Raw genomic sequence first — 21,975 nt, forward strand, 5'->3', positions numbered from 1 at the left:
TGTAACTCTAAGTTTCAAATAAATAAATCTTAAAAAAAGAAGTATAGGTGTTCTCTGTATTTTTATTACACTAAAATGTCAAATGGAGGCTAACTTATTTTCCATAACTATAAGATCATTCTGTTTTGCAAAAGATTTAAATTTAAAGTTTTCCAAATACATATAACATGATGACAGAATAAGTAAATAAATGAATTCAGAAACAAGAACACATGAGGGGAACAGCCCATAGCCAAAGGATATGGGAGTCACTAGGAAGCCAAAACAACAACAACAACAACAACAATAATGGAATCCAACATATGAAATGCCTGAACCATGATAAAAAAAAGTCTGTATATCAAATTACATGAATTCCACAATAAAAAATGACTGAAAAAATAAAAAATTCAAGATAAAATGTACCACATGAATATTTTAAATAAAGCTCTTATCCTTTGGCTATGGGTTGTTATCCTATTGGTTTACTGGTTTTTTAAATTAATTAATTAATTAATTAATCCCGTCATCAACAATGCCACATGTGACATTATATACCTTAGATACAAAGTAATACCCTACTTCTGATATTTTATGCTTAGAAAAAACAGGGAATACCTAGGTGGTACAAACCAGGAAAATCCAGTTCTGTTGCTATTATCCACAATGATAGATAAAGCCACAGTTTCTTTGTGTGTGTTTTTTTTATTAATTTCTTGTGGTACATTTAATTTTGGATATTTTACACTTTAGTCTGTTAATATTTTGGCTAGGAGATGGATGGGGATATTCATATAATTAGATATATGGTCTTTTTTATTGTTTTGGCTTCATAGTGGCTCTCTTATAATTTGGAAATATGCTTTTCCACTCAAGTGTTCCTGTTTTTAAATTATTTATTCTGTCATCAAAAAGAACGTATTTGACATGCAAAACCTAAAGACACAAAAATACACCCCACATTGGAGATTTTATGCTTAAAAAATATAGATAACACATACACTTCTCATATATGTGTTTGGGAAAAGTTAAATTTTAGCCTTTTGCAGAACAGAAGGATCCTATGATTATTGAATATGAGTTTACCCCAGTTTTTCTTTTCAAAAATTCAGGAATGAGAGGGCAACTTTTGATTCACCTGTTTTGGGTGGTATAAACTGAAAAAATCTGGTTCTGTTGCTACTAAACAGGAATTAGAGATCAGGCCACAACTTTCTTTTATTTGTTTGTTTGTTTATTTATTTATTTATTTTTTAAAAGATTTTTATTGATTTATTTGAGAGGTAGAGTTACAGAGAGTGAGAGGGAGAAACAGAGAGAAAGATCTTTTGTCTGTTGGTTCACCCCCCATGGCCATAATGGCCAGAGCTGCGCCGATCTGAAGCCAGGAGCCAGGTGCTTCTTCATGGTCTCCCATGTGGGTGCAGGGGCCCAAAGGACTTGGGCCATCCTTCACTGTTTTCCCAGGTCACAGCAGAGAGCTGGGTCGGAAGAGGAACAGCCGGGACTACAACCAGCGCTCACATGGGATGGGGGCACCCTAGGCAGATGATTAACCCACTGCGCCACAGGGCTGGCCCCAACAACTTTCTTTTTCTTCATTTGATACACTTTATTTTGAGTTTTTTAATTTTAAATTTAGTCTTTTTTTTTGGCTTCATGATGGATGATGAAATTCATGTAATTGGATATGTTTTTTTTTTTTTATTATGGGTCAGACATTTTACCTTTTAGATTCCTATTTGTTTTATTGTTTTGGTTTCATAGCAGCTCCCTTATCCTTTGGCTATGGGCTGTTCCAATCATGGGTTCCTGTTTTTTAACTTTATTACTTTATTTATTCTGTCATCAACCATGATAATGTGACATTGAATACCTTAAATATAAAAATACACCTATTATTCTAATCAAAATATAGAGAACACCTCACTTATTTTTTTAAGATTTATGTATTTATTTGAAACTTTAGAGTTACACATGGAGAGAAGCAGAGGCAGAGAGAGGGAGGTCTTCCATTCAGTAGTTCACTCCCCACCTGGCCACAATGGCTAGAGCTGAGGTGATCTGAAGCCAGGAGCCAGGAGCTTCTTCCAGGTCTCTCTCATGGGTACAGGGTCCCAAGGACTTGGACCATCTTATACTGTTTTCCCAGGCCACAACAGAGAGCTGGATTGGAAGTGGAGCAGCCAGGACTCGAACTGGTGCCCACATGGGATGCCATCACTGCAGGTGCTGGCTTTACCCACTACACCACAGCGCCGGCCCCCCACACCTACACTTCTGAAATATGTATATGGGAAAAGTTAAATTTAAGGCTTCTACAGAACAGAAGGTCTTACGGGTATTGAAAATGAATTTGCGTCCATTGTTCCTTTCTGAAAATCAGAAATGCTAGATCAACTTTTGATTGTCCCGAATTTGGATGGTATACACACTAAAAATCAAGGTCTGTTGCTACAAACCACTATTATAGATCAGGCTACTTCCTCTTTTTTATTTTTCTTTTTTGTGTGGTAGATTTTATTTTGGCTTTTTAAAATTTTAGTCTGTTACTTTTTGGCTTCACTCAGATTTTGAATTCATGTAATTGGATATTTGGATTTTTTTTTTATCTTGATTCAGGCATTTCACTTATTGGATTCCTAGGTTTGTTTTCTTGTTTTGGCTTCCTAACAGCTCTCTTATCTTTTGGCTATGGGCTATTCCAATCATGAGTTCTTGTTTTTTAAGTTTATTTATTAATTTATTCTGTCATCAATAACCACACATGTACATTGTATTCCTTAAATACAAAAATAGCATCAACCTGAGATTTTATTCTTAGAAAAACACTTCTGAAATACATATTTGGGATATTTGGGAAAAGTTAAAGTCTTTTGAAGAATAGAATGATCTTAGGTTTATTGAAAATGAGTTTGCCTCCATTTTTCATTTAAAAAATTCAGGAATTCTAGAGCAACTTTTCTATTCCTGTTTTGGGTGCTAAAAATGAGGAAAATCTAGTTCTGTTGCTAGTAACTGCAATGACAGATAAGCCTACGATTTCCTTTTTTATTAATTTCATGCTGTATATTTAATTTAGAATTTTTTACACTTTATTCTGTTAATATTTTGGCTAGGGTATGGATAGTCGAATTCATATAATTCGATATGTGGTCTTTTTTATCTTGATGCAAACATTTCAACTTTCAGATTCCTCTTTTTATATTGTTTTGGCTTCATAGTGGCTCACTTATTCTTTGGCTATGGACAGTTTTCCTCAGTGGTTCCTGTTTTTAAATTTATTTATTTATTTTGTTATCAATAAAAACATATTCGACATAGAATAACTTAAGACATAAAAATCACCCCAAGGTTGGAGATTTTATGCTTAGAAACCTATAGAGAGCACCTACACTTCTAATATGCATTTGGGAAAAGTTAAGTTTAAGCCTATTATCAGGACAGAAGTATTTCTTTCAGAGTTATTCAAAATAAGTTTGCCTCAGGTTTTCATTTTAAAAATCAGGAAAGCTAGAGTAACTTTTTATTGACTGGTTTTGGGTGGTACGAACCAGAAAAATCCAGATCATTTGCTACTAACCATATTAACAGACCAGGTGACATTTTCTTTTCTTAGTTTTTGTTTTATATATTTTATTTTGGATTCTTTTTTAGTTTTAGTTTGTTATTGATTTGACTTCATAGCACATGGTGGAATTAATGCAATTGGATATGTGGTCTTTTTGTTTTCTTATCATGGCTCATGTTTATCAACATTTGGATTCAGGAGGTTGCTTTTTTGTTTGTTTGTTTGGTTTTGTTTTTATTGCTTTAGCTTTCTTACCGGCTCTCTTTTCCTTCTGGCTATGTGCCATAGATCCCAGGGATTCCCATTTTTAATATATTCATTTATTTTTTCTGTCATCAACAACATTGCATTTGACATGATATACATTAAGATACAAATAGCAACCTTCATCTGAGATTTTGTGCTTAGAGAAATACAGAGAATACCTACATTTCTGATGTATGCATACGGGAAAAGATAAATTTAAGCCTTTTTCAGTACTCAAGGATTTTTATCTTTTTAAAAATGAGTTTGCCTCAGGTTTTTCTATCCAAAAAAATCATGAATGTTAATGCAACACTTCATTGACTGGCTTTGGGTGGTACAAATCAGAAAACATCAGTTGTGTTGCTATTAAACAGAATTAAAAGACCAGCCCAACTTTTCTTTCTCTCACTTTTTCCTCCTTTTGTGTGTGGTATATTTTGGGGGAGAATTTTTATATATACTTTAGTATGTTATTCATTTGGTTTCATCACTGATGGAGGAATTCATGTAATTGGATATATGTTCTTTTCTTTTTTCTTCTTTTTATTTTGTTAATCATGGCTCATGCATTTCACCTTTTGGATTCCTCAGGTTTTTTTTTTTTAATGTTTTGGCTTCCTGCTGGCTCCCTTATCGTTTTGGCCATGTCCCGTTCTCCTCACGGATTCTTGTTTTTAAAATGTATTTATTTATTTTCTCTATCATCAACAATAATGTATTTGACATGGTATACATTAAGATACAAGAAAACACCCCATATCTGAATTTTATTCTTAGAAATATACAAAGAACTCCTCCACTTCTGATAGGAATATTTTTGAACTGTTAAATTTAAGCCATTTCAGTACAGAAGGGTTTCATGGTTATGTATGAGTTTGCCTCAGGTTTTCCATTTAAAAAAATCAGGAATGCTAGAATGACATTTCATTGGTTGCTTTTAGCTGGTAAAACTGAAAATATCCAGTTCTGTTGTAGAAACCATGATTAACAGATCAGACCACATTTTCTTTCTTTTTAAATTTTTCTGTGGTACGTTTTATTTCAGAATATTTTTCAACTCTTCACCTGTTATGATTTTGGCCTCCTGCCTGATGATGAAATTCATGTAATTGATATGCAGTTTCTCTCTCTCTCTCTTTTTTTAATCATTTCACTATTTGGATTTCTTGCTCTTTTTCTTTTTCCTTTTTCATTGTTTTCACTTCCTGTGGCTCCTTTATCCTTTTGGGTATGTGCCTTTCCCCTCAGGGATTCCCATTTTCTAAATACATTTATTCAAATTTGGTGTCATCAACAGCAACACATTTGACATGGTATATCTTCAGATACCAAAAAACACCCCACATCTGAGATTTTATTCTTAAAAATACACAGAGAACACCTACACTTCTGCTATCCATATTTGGGAAATGTTAAATTTAAGACTTTCCACTAAAGAAGATATTAATGGTTATTGAAAATGAGTGTGCTTCATGCTATACTTTTAGAAAAATCAGAAATGTTCGAACAATATTTCATTGGCCACCTTTCTGTGGTACAAACCAAGAAAATCCAAATCTGTTGTTACTAACCACAATTAACAGACCAGACTATATTTTCTTTCTTTCTTTTTTTTTTTTTTTTTTTTGAAATTTTTGGGTCGTGTATTGTATTTTGGATTCTTTAAAAATTTTAATTTGTTATTTAATTGTTTTTTTGCCCAGTGGTGGAATTCATGTAATTCTATATGTGGTATTTTTTTTAAATCATTGCTCACACATTTAACTTTTTGGATTCCTCAGGTTTTTTATTGTTTTGGCTTCCTGGTGGCTCTTTAATCCTTTGCACCATGTGCCATTCCACTCTTGGATTTCCATTTTGTAATATATTTATTTATTTTTTCTTTCATCAACAACATCACAGTTGACATGGTACACTTTAAGATACAAATAACAACCCTCATCTGAGATTTTATTTTTAGAAATACACAGAGAACACCTAGAATTCTGATATATTTCTAAGGAAAAGTTAAATTTAAGCGTTTTTCAGTACAGAATGATTTCACTTTTTTGAAACTGAGTTTGCCGCAGGCTTTCCTTTTAAAAAAATCATGAATTCTAGAGCAACATTTCATTGGCTGGCTTTGGGTGGTACAAACTGGAAAAGTCCAGTTGTGTTACTATTAAACAGGATTAACAAAACATGCCAACTTTTCTTTCATTTTATCTTTTTGTGTGTGTGGTATATTTTGTTTTGTTTTGTTTTTATACTTTAATCTGTCTGTTATTTGGCTTCATGCCCAATTTTGGAATTCATATTTGGATAATGGGTTTTTTAAAAACTTTTTAATCATGACTCTCTAATTTCACTTTTGAATTCCTTTTTTAAATGTTTTTACTTCTTGCAAATTCCCTTATCCTTCTGGCCATGTTCCATTCCCCTCATGGATTCACATTTTTTAACATATTAACTCATTTTTTTCTGTCATCAAGTCTTTTGGATTCTTCTGTTTTATTGTTTTGGCTTCCTTTCAGCTCCCTTATCTTTTCACTTATGTGAAATTTTTGGTGAGCTGTAGTTATCCTTATAGCTATGGGCTGTTCCCCTCACGGATTCCCATTTTTAAAATATATTTATTTATTTTTCTGTCATTAGTAACACATTTGAAATACTGAACATTAAAAACAAAGAAATTCACACATCTGAGATTTTATTCTTAGGAATATATCAAGAACATCTACACTTCTGATGTCTATTTGGAAAAAGTTAAATTTAAGCCTTTTCAGTACAGAAGGATTTAACAGCTAGTGAAAATGAGTTTTCTTCAGGTTATACTTTTAGTAAAAATTCAGGAATGCTAGAATAATATTTAATTGGCTGGTTTTGGGTGGTATAAACCAAAAAAATCAGTTCAGTTGTCACTAAACAGACCACGTCACATTTTCTTTCTTTTCAGTTTTTAATTATCACGTGGTATATTTTATTTTACACTATTTTTTTATTTTTTTTAAGATTTTTTTGATTTTTTTAACTTTTATTTAATGAATATAAATTTCCAAAGTATGACTTATGGATTACAATGGCTTCCCCCACATACCGTCCCTCCCACCCACAACCCTCCCCTTTCCCACTCCCTCTCCCCTTCCATTCACATCAAGATTCATTTTCGATTATCTTAATATACAGAAGATCAGCTTAGTATACCTTAAGTAAGGATTTCAACAGTTTGCTCCCACACAGAAACATAAAGTGAAAAATAACAGATGATTTTTTTTTAATGATGATGAAATCAGATCAGACCTATTGTCATGTTTAATCCCAGTGAGAGTCAAGTTGGGAATTGATAATTTCTTTTATTTTTTTTACAGAAGATCAGTTTAGTATGCATTAAGTAAAGATTTCAATCGTTTGCACCCCCATAGAAACACAAAGTGAAATATATTGTTTGAGTACTCATTATAGCATTAAATCTCAATGCACAGCACATTAAGGACAGAGATCCTACATGAGGAGTAAGTGCACAGTGACTCCTGATGTTGACTTTACCAATTGACACTCCTGTCTATGGCATCAGTAATCTCCCTATGCTCCAGTCATGAGTTTCCAAGGCTATGGAAGCCCTCTGAGTTCTCCGACTCTTATCTTGTTTAGACAAGGTCATAGTCAAAGTGGAGGTTCTCTCCTCCCTTCAGAGAAAGGTACCTCCTTCTTTGAAGACCTGTTCTTTCCACTGGGATCTCACTCACAGAGATCTTTTTGCCAGAATGTCTTGGCTTTCCATGCCTGAAATACTCTCATGGGCTTTTCAGCCAGATCCGAATGGCTTTAGGGCTGATTCTGAGGCCAGAGTGCTATTTAGGACATCTGCCATTCTATGAGTCTGCTGAGTATCTCACTTCCCATGTTGGACCACTTTCCCCTTTATTTATTCTATCGGTTAGTGTTAGCAGGTACTAGACTTGTTTATGTGCTCCCTTTGACTCTTAGTCCTTTCATTATGATCAATTGTGAACTGAAATTGATCACTTGGAATAGTGAGATGGCATTGGTACATGCCACCTTGATGGGATTGAATTGGAATCCCCTGGTATGTTTCTAACTCTACCATTTGGGGCAAGTCAGCTTGAGCATGTCCCAAATTATACATCTCTTCCCCCTCTTATCCCCACTCTTATGTTTAACAGGGATCACATTTCAGTTAATTTTCAACACTTAAGAATAACTGTGTATTAATTACAGAATTAAACCAGTCATATTAAGTAGAACAGACAAAAAAACTACTAAGAGGGATAATGTATTAAGTTGTTCATTAACAGTCAGGGCTATGCTGATCAAGTCACCGTTTCCCATAGTGTCCATTTCACTTCAACAGGTTTCCTTTTTGGTGTTCAGTCAGTTGTCTGTCATTTATTTGTCTTCGTGCCTCATGGTGGATTCAGTTAATTTGATATGTAGTCTTGTTTTGTTGTTATTGTTGTTGTTAATCATCTCTCATGCATTTCATTTTTGGATTATCAGTTTTTTATTTATTATTTTTACTTAGTGCTGCCTCCCTTATTCTTTGGGCTATGTGCCTTTCTCTTCATGGAATCTGTTTTTTTCAATACATTTATTTGTTTTTTCTGTTCAACAGCAACACATTTGACATGGTATACCTTAAGATATATATAAAAAACTCAGGTTTATTCTTGGAAATATACAGAAAACACATATAATTCTTATATATCTATTTGGGAAAAGTTAAAAATATGCCTTTTTTCAATTCAATAGGATTTCATGGTTTTTGAAAATGAGATTGCCTCAGGTTTACCATTTAAAAAAAAACCAGGAATGCTACAGCAACATTTCATCAGCCAATTTTGGGTGGTACAAACTGGAAAACTCCATTTCTGTTACTACTAATCACAATGAATAAAACTTGCCACATTTTATTTTTTTGTTTCTATGGTATATTTTATTTTGAAGTTTTTTTAAACTTTAGTGTTATTTTTTGGCTTTCTGTGTGATGGTTTAGCACATATAATTGAATATGTGGTCTTTTTTTTTTTTTTAAATCATGGCTCACACATTTCATCTTTTGGATTCCTCAGTTTTGTTATTGTTTTGTCTTCCTGGTGGCTGTCTGATCCTGTTAGCTATGTGCCAATCCCCTCATGGATCCCTGTTTTGTTTTGTTTTTTAGATAATTTAGGTAATTATCTAAATTTTTTTTTAGATAATGTTTTTTAAGTCATCAACAACATATTTGACATAGTACAGCATAAGATACAAAAACAAAAGAAAATCTGAGATTTTATTCTTGGAAATACACAGAGAACACCTGTACTTCTAATTCATGTATTTGGGAAAATTTAAATTTAAGCCTTTTTCAATATAGACTGATTTCACCGTTATGTTAAATGAGTTTGCCTCAAATTTTCCTTTAAAGAAGTCAGGAATGCTGGAGCAACATTTCATTGGCTGGTTTTGGGTGGTAGAAACCAGAAAAATCCAGTTCTATTGCTGCTAACCATGACTAACAGAACAGGCCACATTTTCATTCTATTTGTTTTAACTTTCATGTGGTACATTTTATTGTGTAATTTTTAAAACATTTTAGTCTTTTATTATTTTAGCTTATTTTAGTCTTATTTTTCATATCATGACACATGCACTTTACCATTTGGATTCCTCATTTTTTTTTTTTTTATGTTTTGTCTCCCTGCCATTCCTCATCCTTTTGGTTATGTGCCTTTACCCTCAGAGATTCCTATTTTTTAAAATATATTTATTTACTTTTTCTGTCATCAACAACAACATATTTGACATGGAATAAATGAAGATAAAAAATGCCACATCTGAATTTTATTATTAGAAATATACAGAGAATATAGTCACTTCTGATATGTGTATTTGGGAAAAGTTAAATTTAAGTCTTTTTCAGTTCAGAAGGATTTCACAGTTATTGAAATTGAGTTTGCTTGAGGCGTTCCTTTATACAACACAAAAATTTTTAAAAAGAAGAAAAGAAAGAAAATATGGCCTGGTCTGTTAATCATGACTAGTAGCAACAGAATTGGATTTTTCTGGCTTTTACCACCCAAAACCAGCTAATGAAGTGTTGCTGCAGCATTCCCGATTATTTTAAAAGGGAAACCTGAGGTCTGAGGTGAACTCATTTTCTTTTTCTTTCTCTTTTTTTTTTCTCATTTGTAAATTTATTTATTTGTTTATTCATTTGTTTGTTTTTATTGATTCTGTCAAAACACATTTGATATAGTATCCCTTATGATTAAAAAATACAAAAATTTGAGTTTTATCATTACACAACTACAGGGAACTCCTATGCTTATGATCTATCTGTCTGGGAAATATAAAATTTAAGCCTTTTGTAGAAGAGAAATATTGAAAGCTTCTCCAAAATGAGTTTATTTTTTGCATTTTTTCATGAATTATATTTCACTTTTTTATAAATATTATTATGTTATATTTTGGCTTTATACCCAATAATGGGATTCAGGAAATAAATTAAATTTTTTATTTTATCAGGACTCAGGTATTTTACCTTCTGGAATTCTAGGTTTGTTTGTTGATTTTGACTTCAAGGAGCTGCCTTTTCCTTTGTTTACAGGCTGGTAACCATATTTTTTCTGGTTTTAAATTTATTTGTTTATTCATTATTTATTCTGTCAAAAACAACACATTTGACATAGTATCTCTTGTGATACAATCAAATTCAATAAATATTGATTTTATGAGTTGAAAATTGCAGGGAACACCTACCCTTATGATATGTGTCTGGGAAAAGTGAGATTTAGGGCTTTTGAAGAAGAAAAGGATTTAAATTTCTGCAAAATGAATTTGACTGCAGTTTCCTTATTAAAATCAGTCAGAACGCTAAAGAAGCCTCTCCAGGTTTTGGTGGCCCAAAGCAGAAAAATCTGAATCTCTTTTTGCTATGCTGCACATCAGTTCTGGCTACAACCTCTGTTTATTTATTTTTTTTTGGTATTTTTTCATGTATTACATTTCATTTTGGCTTATAAATTTTATTATGTTACATTTTGGCTTCATGCAGGATAAGGGAATTCTGGTAACTAGATAATTTTTTAAATCAGGGCACACGTATTTTATCTTATGGAATTCTAGGTTTGTTTTATTGTTTTGGCTCCAGCAGATGTTTTTCCTTTATTTATGGGCTGTTCCCTACCTTATATCTTGTTTATATTTATTTGTTTATTCATTTATTCTGTCAAAAACAACAAAAACACAACTAGTAGGAGTTTCATGATTAGAAAACTACATAGAACACCTACTCTTTTGAACTTTGTGTCTGAGAACAGAGAAATTTAAGCATTTTGTTGAAGAGAAGGAATTTAAATTTCTCTAAAATGAGTTTGACTGCAGTTTTCTTGTTAAAATCATCTAGAATGCTAAAGCAATGTGAAAGGTTTTAGGTGGCACAAACCAGAAACATCTGGTTCCTTTTGCATAGCTCCATACCAGATTTGGCTACAACCTCTTGGCTGGTTTGGTTGTTTGTTTGCTTTGCATTATTTTCATGAATCACATTTCATTTTTGTTTATAAATTTTAGTATGTTACAATTTGGCTTCATGCTAGATAACAAAATTCATGTATTTAGCTTAATTTTCTTTTTTTAATCAGTACATAGTAATTTTACCTTCCAGTTCCAATTTTTCATTGTTTATGTGCTATTCCCCACTTTTTTCTGATTTTCTGACTTAAAATTTGTTTATTCATTTGTTTATTTATTTATTCTGTCAAAAAAACCAACTCATTTGACTTTTGTATTGCTTATGATACAAAAACACAACAAATTGTCTTTTTATGATTTGAAAACTCCAGGGAACAACTACCCTTATGATCCATGAGTCTGAGAAAAGTGAAATTTAAGCCTTTGTATAAGGGAAGCATTTTAAGTTTCTAAAAAACAAGTATGATTGTGGTTTACTTGTTAAAATAATTTGGAATGCTAAAGCAACTGGGCCAGTTTTGGGTGGCACAAACCAGAAAAATCTGGTTTGCTTATTGCAAAGCTCTGTATCAGATCCTGCTACAGCCTCTGGCTACAGCCTCTTTGTTTGTTTGTTTTTGCATTTTTCATATATTGTTTCATTTTGGTTTATAAATTTTAATATGTTACATTTTGCCTTCATTCCAGATAATGGAATTCAGGTCATTGGATTTAATATTTTTTAATGAGGAAACAGACATTTTACCTTCTTTAATTCTAGGTTTGTTTTATTGTTTAGGCTTCCAGCAAACGATTTTTTCTTTGTTTACGGGCTGATCCTTACATTTTTTCTGGTTTTAAATCTATTTAATTGTAGACCTTTCTCTCTGTCTCTCTCTCTCTCACTGTCCACTCTGCCTGTCAAAAAGAAAGGAAGGAAGGAAGGAAGGAAGGAAGGAAGGAAGGAAGGAGGGAGGGAGGGAGGGAGGGAGGGAGGGAGGGAGGGAGTCGGACTTGGAGAAGGCCGCCTGGTGCAGCCACGTGATGATGGAGTTGGCACCCTCCTGGATGGTGTGCCACTGGACGCTGTCCAGGTCCGAGGCCTGGTCTGAGCCGGCCACCTCCTCGAGGCAGTCCTGGGGTGCCTCTGCCGGCCACTAGTCCTGCCCAGAGCCCGGGCCTTGCGGCGCCTGGGCAGGGCTGAGCCGATGCAGCAGTGCAGGAGCTCCTCCTCTGAGCACGACCTGGGGGAGCTGTGGTCCCTGGCGCAGGGCCTGGGGGACCGTGGGCTCCGGGCCTCCCAGGTGGCTGGCCTGGCCGGCCGCTCACAGGGCTCGGGATCGCTGAGCGAGCTGGCGGAAGAGCTCAGAGAATAGCAAGGTGGGGGTCTCCTTGGTGATCAGCCAGGGTTGGGCTGGGGTGGGGGGGCGGCTGGGCCTGAGAGGCCGCCTTGGCTGGGGCCCGGGCCTCCTTCCCGCCCCACCTCAGGGCCCATGGGATGGTGGACAGTCGCCGTGGGGGCGGCCCGGCCGAGGACGGCGCCTCCTCAGAGTGATAGAGGCAGTACACGGCCTCCTTGGTGGGCGTCCTGAGGCACAGGGACTGCCTCCCCCCTCCCCCCCAGCCTGGTCCAAGTGGGCACTTGCGGGCCAGCCCAGTGGCAGCTCCAGCCCGGTCCGGCTCCTGCCTGTTCCCCGGCCCTGCTCCGGGCTCCGGCCATCGCCCCCGGCCTTGAGCCGGTTCCTGGAGATCTGGCTGGCTGGGGCCGTGAGGCCGGGGGGCTCCCGCCTGTCCAGCCGGCCTCGGGCTGCTCCCTGGTGGGCCCTTGCAGGGTCTCCTCGCTGAGGGAGGCGGCGCTGGAGAAGCTGACCGGAGTGCCCTCGGCCGAGTTGGTGCACAAGTCGTCCTCTTAGGCCGGGGCGGGCACCAGCATGTAGACGGGGATGGGCAATGCCCTGCGGTCGGGCTCCAGCGCCAAGGCCACCTTGCAGAGCCGCAGGGGCAGGGCCGCCCCCAGGCACTCACGCAGCAGCTCCAGCTCCTGGTCCGCGGCCGTGCGGGTGCGGGAGCCCGTGGGTGCCGGCCCCTCCTGGCGTCCGGCGGCCTCTTCTCACCGACAGTGGCTGGCGCGGAGGTCGGGGCAGGTGGGCAGCAGTAGCCCCAGCTCCAGGTCCTGCTGCACGTAGTGCTCGTGCAGGGCCAGCGCACTGAGTCTGGAGGCGCAGAAGTTCTCGTCCAGCTTCTTCACGGTGAAGCGGATGCTGCAGGCGTCCAGCTCAGAAGGCAGGCGGCAGGGCTGCCGGCAGTTGGGGATGTCCAGGAAGCGCTTCCCGTAGCTCTCCCACTGCAGGCTGACCTGGCTGTCCTTGGGCTGGCCTGGCTGTGTGGCCGGCAGCGTCTTACTGCTGCTGGGCGGCATGGTCTGCCCGAGGCTGTTGGGCAGCTCCCTGGGGCTCACCATGCTGCTGCCTAGTCCGCCTCAGGGGTCACTGGGGATGGAACCGGCGATGGCTGGGCTCTCTCGAAGCTGCCCAGGGAGCTCATGGAGCTGCAGCGGCTCAGCACCAGCGGCGTCTCCTGCACACAGTTCTCCGAGGAGCTCCATGCCCAGGCGCCAGCCGCAGCCCCGCCGGCGGGCCTGGATGGCCATGGGCGGGGGCCCGCGTTACGCCCCGTCCAGCTCCGCCTCTTTGGGGCTGGCCTCCTCCAGGCCCTCTAGGGAGGACTCACTGTCCAGGTCTCTGGCCTCGCTGGGGCCGGGGCGTCCGGCCGAGGACAGCGAGCTGCAGCGGGTCAGGAAGAGGGGCCCCTCCTGCGCCACCAGCCTCTGCAGCGCCCTGTTGGCCGTGGCCGGCCAGCCAGCGCCCAGCTTCTCGGGCACCTGCTCAGGCCCTCAGACGGCAGCCAGTGCTGCTTCCAGGCCCTGGGGGCCGCCTGGGGGCCGCCAGGATCCCTGGTGCCTGCCCTGCCCGCGGCCTCCAGCAGAGGTACGTTCTGATAGGTGGGCGACAGCTTGATGGTGCGCACGCGGGCGTTGGCGCCAGCGGCGTCCCGGGTGGGCCCATGGTCGAGCCGAGCGGGCCGCGGCTGCCCGCCCAGGAGCTCCTTGCAGTGCTTGGGCAGCGCGGCAAGCGGGCAGGTCCTCATGTGTTCCCGCGGGCAGTAGCCGTCGCTGCTGCTGCTGCTGTTGTTGAGGCTGTCCTCTGACAGGCTGGCATGAGCTGCCTTGAGCAGCAGGGGATGCGCCTGCCCTCCCCACCCCACCCCACCCCTGCGCACCTCCTGCCCGGGATCCTCGGAGCTGAGGCTGAAGCTGTAGTCAGACGAGGTGTGCAAGGCCGAGATGTCCTCCATCAGATGGTCGCTCGGCGGACCGCCAGCACCAGCTTGGTTTGGGTTTGGCCGCCACAACAGCCTTGCTGCCCTCCTCCTTCTCGGGCTCCAGACTGCGGCGGGCTGGCGGGGTGCGGCCAGTGCCTGGCCCTGCAGGAAGGGGCTGCCCAGGAAGAGGGAGAGCATGGCTGGGCTGGCGGGCTCCGCGGTGGTGGCGGCCAGGGAGGGCGCGTCGTGGTCATCCTCGAAGCAGCCCCAGTCGGAGGCGTAGTACCGCGCCAGCCCGTCCAGGTGCCACAGGGGCAGCAGTGGCTTCTTGGCGGCGGCTGCAACCTCGGCCTCCGCCTCGGCCAGGGCCTGCTTCTCCAGGTGGCCGAGCGCCTGCGCCAGGTGCCGGGCATCAAGCTCTGCCTCTAGTGCCCGCTGCTTGCACATATAGAGGATGGGCACGCAGGTGCCGGGGGACATGGCCGTGGCGGCTGCCTGGTGCCTGGCGGGCTGGTAGGCCAGCAGGTTGTGCAGCGCAGCGGCATTGCCCATGGCGATCATTTTGTGCCCAGAGTGCACCAGGTTGTGCAGCATGCCCACGGCGCCCAGGTCCCACAGCAGCTCCTGGTCTCTCGTGCTGCAGGCCGACAGGTTCCAGAGCGTGCAGCACGCGTTGCTCACAATGGTCAGGCTGTGCGAGGTCAGGTGCTGCAGCAGCTTCTGCAGGCAGTTGTGGTCGCGGAGCACCTGCCTGGGTGGGGGAGGGTGGAGGCGGGGTCAGGTGTGGCTGGAACAGACCCTCTGGTGATTGGGCGGCCTTTGTAGGCATTTGGGGGCCTGGACCAGCAGGTAGGAGGGGTGGTGGTGGTGTGTCTCTGTGTTTCTCAAATACGTTTTAAAATAAAATTCAAAAAAAACCTCAGCGAAATCTAGTTCTCTTGTTTCAAATTTCCATATCAGATCTGGATACTGATCTTGGTTTGTTTGTTTTACATTTTTTCATGTGCTATATTTCATTTTGGTTTATAAATTTTATTATGTTACCTTACGGCTTCATGCTGGATGATGGAATTCAGGTACTGGGTTAATGATGTTGTTTTAATCAGGAATTCTAGGTTTGTTTTATTGTTTTGGCTACCAGCAGAATATTTTCCTTTGTTTATGGGCTGTTCTCCAGATTTTTTCTGGTTTTAAATTTATTTGTTTATTCATTTGTTCATTTATTCTGTCAAAAACAAAAAACCCAAACAAAGAGAGGCTCTAGACAGATCTGATATGGAGGTGATTAACAAAAGAACTGTATTTTTTTTGTTTGTGCCACCCAAATCTGGGAAAATTGCTTGAGCATTCTGAATGAGTTTGGGAAGAAAACCTCAGTTAATCTCAATTTAGGGAAACATAAAACGTTCTCTTCTACAGAGGGCTTAAATTTCAATTTTTCCAGACAAGTAGATCATAAGAGTAGGTGTTTCCTGCAGTTTTTTAATCATAAAATGACAGTTTGTTGTTTCTTTGTATCGACAGTGATACTATTTCTAATGTATTGTTTTTCATAGAATAAATAAATAAGCATACAAATAAATTTAAGACAAGGAAAAATTTGGGAGTAGTCCCTAAACAAAGAAATATGCAGCTGCTGGAAGCCAAAAAAAAAAAAAATACCTGGAATTGAAGAATTAAAATGCTTGAACCCTGATTAAAAAGGAAAATTAATCCAATTACCTGAATTGTATTATCGGCATGAAGGCAAAATGTAACATAGTTAAAATATAAACCAAAAGGAAATGCAATTGATGAATAAAATTACCAAAATACTAAGAAACAAAGATTTTGTTCCCAGATCTGATATGGAGCTTTGCAAAAAGAACTGGATTTTTCTGGTTTGTTGCACCCAGAACAGGTCAAGTTGCTTTATAATTCTGAATTATTTTAACAAGGAAATCACAGTCAAACTTGGTTTGTGAGACTTAAAAATCTTCTCTACTACAAATTATAATTCTGAATTATTTTAACAAGGAAATCACAGTCAAACTTGGTTTGTGAGACTTAAAAATCTTCTCTACTACAAAAGGCTTAAATTTCACTTTTCCAGACACATTGATCATAAGGGTAGGTGTTCCTTGTAGTTTTCTAATCATAAAACTCTAATTTCTTGGGTTTTTCTGTACAATAGGGATACTATGTCAAGTGTGTTTTTCTGACAGAATACACAAATAAATAAATTTAAAAATCATAAAACTGTGCAGAACAGCCCATAAACAAAGAAAAAGGTAGCAGCTGGAAGCCAAAGCAATAAAACAAACTTAGAATTCCAGAAGGTAAAAAACCTACACACTGATTAAAGAAGAGCGTTTATCCATTTACTTAAATCCATTATCTGGCATGATGCCAAAATGTAACGTAATAAAATTCATAAACCGAAATGCAGTGCAATACATGAAAAAATACAAAAAAAAAAAAAAAAAGAAAAAGAAAACCACCACAGCCAAAGAGGCTGTAGCCAGAACTGATATGGAGCTCTGTAACAAGAGAACCAGCTTTTTCTAGTCTGCGGCACCCAAAACAGGCCAAGATTGCTGATTTTGAATTCCAAATGATTTTAATAAGAAAACTGCAGTTAAACTTGTTTTAGAGACATTTAAAATTCTTCTCTCCCACTTAAATTTCATTTTTCCCATAAGATAGATCATAAGGGTAGTTTTCTCATCACAAATCTCCAATTTGCTGTTTTAGGTATCATATTGGATATTATGTCAAATGTGTTTTTATTTAGGACAGAATAAATAATCCAATGAATAAACAAATAAATTTAAAGTCAAAATAATGTGGTGAACAGTCCATAAACAAAGAAAATATTGACTAGTGGAAGCCAAAACAATAAAAGAAAATCTAGAATTCCAGAAGGTAAAATGCCAGTGCCCTGATAAAAAGAAAGGGTATTTGCATAATTACCAGAATTCCATTATGCAGCCTGAACCCAAAATGTAAAATAATAAAATGTATAAGCCCAAATGAAATGAAATACCAAATAAACCAACAGTCTGCAGCCAGAACTGATATGGAAGTTAGCAACAAGAGAACCAGATTTTTCTTGTTTGTGCAACCAAAAACCAGACAAGTTGTTTTAGGATTCCAAATGATTTAACAAGAAAATCGCAGTAAGATTCATTTTGGAGAAATTAAAATCCTTCTCTTGCACAATACAGTTAAAATTTAATTGACCCGGACGCATACATCATAAGGGTAGGTGTTCCCAAAAGTTTTCTAATCATAAAACTCCAATTTTTTTGTGTTTTATTGTATCATAAGTGATACAATGTCAATTTTATTGTTGTTTATGACAGAATAAATATATAAACAAATGAATAGATTGAAAACAAGGAATAAAAGGGGCAATAGCTCATTAACAAAGGAAAAGTTGGCTGCTGTAAGGGAAAATAAGAAAACGAAAGTAGGATTGCAGAAGGTGAAATGCCTGAGACCTGATTTAAAAAAGAAAATTAATTCAATTACCAAAATTGTTTAATCTGGCGTGAAGTCAAAAAGTAACATAATAAAATATATAAACTGAAATGAAATATAATACATTAAAAATACCTAAAAAAGCAAATAAACAAAGAGGCTGTATCCAGATCTGATATGGAGTTTTGCAATGAGAGAAGCAGATTTTTCTCCTTTGTGCCACACACAAAGTGTGTAACAGCCCGTAAACAGCTGGCTGCTGGAAGCCAAAACAAAACAAAACAAAAAAAAACGTATGATTCCAGAAGGTTAAATGCCAGTGCCCTGATTAAAGAAGACCATTTTTACAATTATGTAAAATTATGTAGAATGAAGTCAAAATGTAACATATTAATATTTATAAGCCAAAATGAAATGTAATGCATTAAAATGCAAAACAAACAAGCAAAGAGGCTGTAGCCAGATCTGATATAGAGCTTAGTAACAGGAGAACTGATTTTCTGGTTTGTGCCTCTCAATACTGGCCAAGGGGCTTCAGCATTTCAAATGATTTAAACAAAAAAATTGTAGTCAAATTCATTTTGGATAAACTTAAAATCCTTCTCCTTCACTTTTCCCAGACACATAGACCATAAGGGTAGGTGTTCCCTGTAGTTTTCTAATCATAAAACTCCAATTTAATGTGTTTCTTGTATCATAAGCGATACTATGTCAAATGCAGTTTTGTTTTTAAAAGAATAAATAAACAAATGAATAAACAAATAATTAAATTTGAAACAAGCAAACTTTTGGTGAACAGCTCAAAAACAAAGGAAAATGCAGCTGTGGTAAGCCAAAACAATAAAACAAATAAGGATTCCAGAATGAAAAAATGTGTGAGCCCTGAGATATATATATATAGGTAATTAGATAAATAATATATATGTATATTATATTATACATATAATAATTTATATATATTCAGGTACTTAGATAAGCAGCTCAATTCACAATAGCTAAGACATGGACTCAACCTAAATGCCCATCAACAGAAGACTGGATAAAGATATTATGGGATATGTACTCTAAAGAATAGTATATAGCAGTAAAAAATGAAATCCAGTCATTTGCTACAAAATGGAGGAATCTGGAAAACATCATGGTGAGTGAAATAAGCCAGTCCCCAAGCGATAAATATCATATATTCCCCCTGATCTGTGACAACTAACTGAGCATCTAGAAGAAAACCTGTCAAATGAAACAGACACTATCCAGGCTGTGACTCAGGGATGCAGACGCTGATGGCCCAGCTTCTCCCAGAGAACCCTGGAGAGGCAAGACTGGAAGCAGTCCTGGAACTTCGGAGGCTGGATGGGGCAGTGTGCAGAAGCATCCTGTGTCGCCATGGTGATGGCCAGTGGGGAGTGCGCCTGCGCCTGGCGCTGTGACCCGGAAGTGCACCCGCACGCCTGGCGCCTACAGCCCAGTGGTGCTCAGGTGGGAGTCAGCGCCGTGTCCGGTCCTGCCGAGAGCCTGCACGAGCCGTGAGTAGCTGTCTGCGATGCTGCTGGCCGAGCCTGAGGGAGACCCAGCGGCCCCAGGGCCAGGCCGGGATCAGGAGAGGCTGCCGCGCCGTTTCCCAGGCGCGTTTCTCTTCTTCGGCCCCTTCCGGAAGCAGCGGCCTTGGCGGGCCTCTGTCCTGCCAGCAGACCGGGCCCCCTTGGAGGTGAGTGACGCGCGGCTGTTGCGGTTTCCCACTGGGTCCCGACGGTGCGAGTGGAGTCGCGGTCGTGCTGTGCGAGCAGCTGTGCGAGAGCAGAGGTGGCTCGGTCTCCTCCCGGAATGGCCCCGCGTTCCCGTGTGTTTGCTTTGTGATGGCCCACCCGCCCTGCTCTAGACCTCTGAGACTGTGGACTGGAGGAACAAGGGCAAAAATGCTGGTCCGTTTCCTGGTCTAGGAGGACAGTTTCGGGTTCCTGGCATTTGGTGTGATGTTAGGGCTCTGTGGATTTTCCGCAGTGCTTTTTGATTATTATTTTGGTAAAGTTGGTAGTAATGTCCTCGCTGTCATTTCTGTTGTTAAGTCACTGGAGTCTGTTCTCTTTTTTTCCCCTGTTTCCTGTGGATAAACGTTTTGTCAGTTTCACTGCGTTTTCAAGAACTGTATTTTGGCAGGCGCTGCGGCTCACTAGGCTAATCCTCTGCCTGCAGCACCAGCACACCAGGTTCTAGTCCCAGTTGGGGCGCTGGATTCTGTCCCGGTTGCTCGTCTTCCAGTCCAGCTCTCTGCTGTGGCCCGGGAAGGCAGTGGAGGATGGCCCAAGTGCTTGGGCCCTGCACCCCATGGGAAACCAGGAGAAGTACCTGGCTCCTGGCTTCAGATCGGTGCAGTGCATCGGCCATAGGGCAATTTGGGGGGGGGGGGGTGAACCAACGGAAGGAAAACCTTTCTCTCTGTCACTGTCCAACTCTGCCTGTCAAAAAAATAGCCGTTAAACCTCAAAAGATTTGGTACTATAGCTTTAAAAAAAAAAAAAGAAATCATTATAGACAGGGAGGTTTTCATAGGCCTATGCTTATTGCAGTAGGGTGCACAATAGCCAGGCTATGCAGTCTGTATATGTATGCAGTCTGCATATGTACATAGCCCATAATGTCTTTATTCAGTCTTAAGGCGATAGATATTTAGGCTGATTGCATATTTTTGCTGCTGTGATTTGAGCTGTAGTAAATACGGGGGCAGCGATAACTCTTTTTTCATATGCTGATTTCACTTCCCTTAGGTATATTCCCAGGGGTGGAATGGCTGTGTCATATGCTATGTCCGTATTCAGATTTCTGAGGGATCTCCATGCTGTCTTCCACAGTGGCAATACCAGTTTACATTCCCACCAGCAGTGGATTAGGGTGCCTTTTTCCCCACATTCACAAGGCCATTGTAGTATTGCTTTGCATTTCCCTGACGGCTAGTGATCCTGAGCATTTTTTTTTTCTTTTTGACAGGCAGAGTGGACAGTGTCAGAGGGAGAGAGAGAAAAAGGTCTTCCTTTTTCCGTTGGTTCACCCCCCAATTGCCACTCCGGCAGCACACTGTGGCCGGTGCACTGCGCCGATCCAAAGCCAGGAGCCAGGTGCTTCTCCTGGTCTCCCAAGTGGGTGCAGGGCCCAAGCACCCAGGCCACCCTCCACTGCACTCCTGGGCCACAGCAGAGAGCTGGCCTGGAAGAGGAGCAACCGGGACAGAATCCGGTGCTCCGACTGGGAGTAGAACCTGGGTGCCGGCGCCGCAGATGGAGGATTAGCCTAGTGAGCCGTGGCACTGGCCGATCCTAAGCATTTCTGCATATGTTTGTTGGCCATTTAGATTTCCTTTCTTGAAATATTTAGCCTGTTGAAGTCCCTTGCCCATTTCTTGAGTGGGTGGTTTGTTTTGCTGTTGTTGAGTTTCTTGAAAGTTTCTGGTAGGTTATCCTTTATCAGTTGCATACTTTGCAACTGTTAGTTGCCTCTTCACTTTGCTGAGTGTCTCTTTTGCAGTGCAGAAGCTTCTCAATTTGTTGTTGTTGTTTTGGTGTCCTCTTCTATTCCTTTCTTTAATCTTTTGTGATTCTCCAATATTGAAAATTCTTGGTTAAATTTATTCTTAGCTGGGGCCGATGCCATGGTTCACTTGGTTAATCCTCCACCTGCGGTGCCAGCATTCCATATGGGTGCCGGTGGTTCTAGTCGCAGTTGCTCCTCTTGCAGTCCAGCTCTCTGCTGTGGCCCATGAAGGCAGTGGAGGATGGCCCAAGTGCTTGGGTGCCTGCACCCATGTTGGAGACCAGGAAAAAGCTCCTGACTCTTGGCTTCAGATCAGCATAGCTCCAGCCGTGGTGGCCATTGTGGGGGGTGAAAGGAAGACTTTCTCTGTTTCTCTCACACTCTAACTCTATCTGCCAAATAAATTAAAAAAAAAAATTCCAAGCTATTTTATTTTCTTT

General features: G+C 40.3%; 1 protein-coding gene and 1 pseudogene across 2 annotated transcripts in view; one reads left to right on the forward strand and one right to left on the reverse strand.

Moving 5' to 3' along the window:
• Positions 1 to 6,866: 6,866 nt before the first annotated feature.
• Positions 6,867 to 15,310, reverse strand: LOC138844579 (adenomatous polyposis coli protein 2 pseudogene; annotated as a pseudogene). Its single transcript, XR_016218614.1, has one exon. The product of XR_016218614.1 is annotated as an adenomatous polyposis coli protein 2 pseudogene (transcript).
• LOC103346732 (NBPF family member NBPF4) overlaps positions 14,075 to 21,975 on the forward strand; it is a 255,956-nt gene continuing 248,055 nt past the window's right edge. The window contains exon 1 of the mRNA XM_089310687.1: positions 14,075 to 14,217. The gene's annotated coding sequence lies outside the window, so the exon portion shown is untranslated. The remainder of the gene's footprint in view (positions 14,218 to 21,975) is intronic.

The sequence above is a fragment of the Oryctolagus cuniculus genome, chromosome 12 (genome assembly GCF_051225735.1).
Source record: "Oryctolagus cuniculus isolate XC-2025 breed Fujian yellow rabbit chromosome 12, ASM5122573v1, whole genome shotgun sequence".
Classification (NCBI taxonomy): Eukaryota; Metazoa; Chordata; class Mammalia; order Lagomorpha; family Leporidae; genus Oryctolagus; species Oryctolagus cuniculus.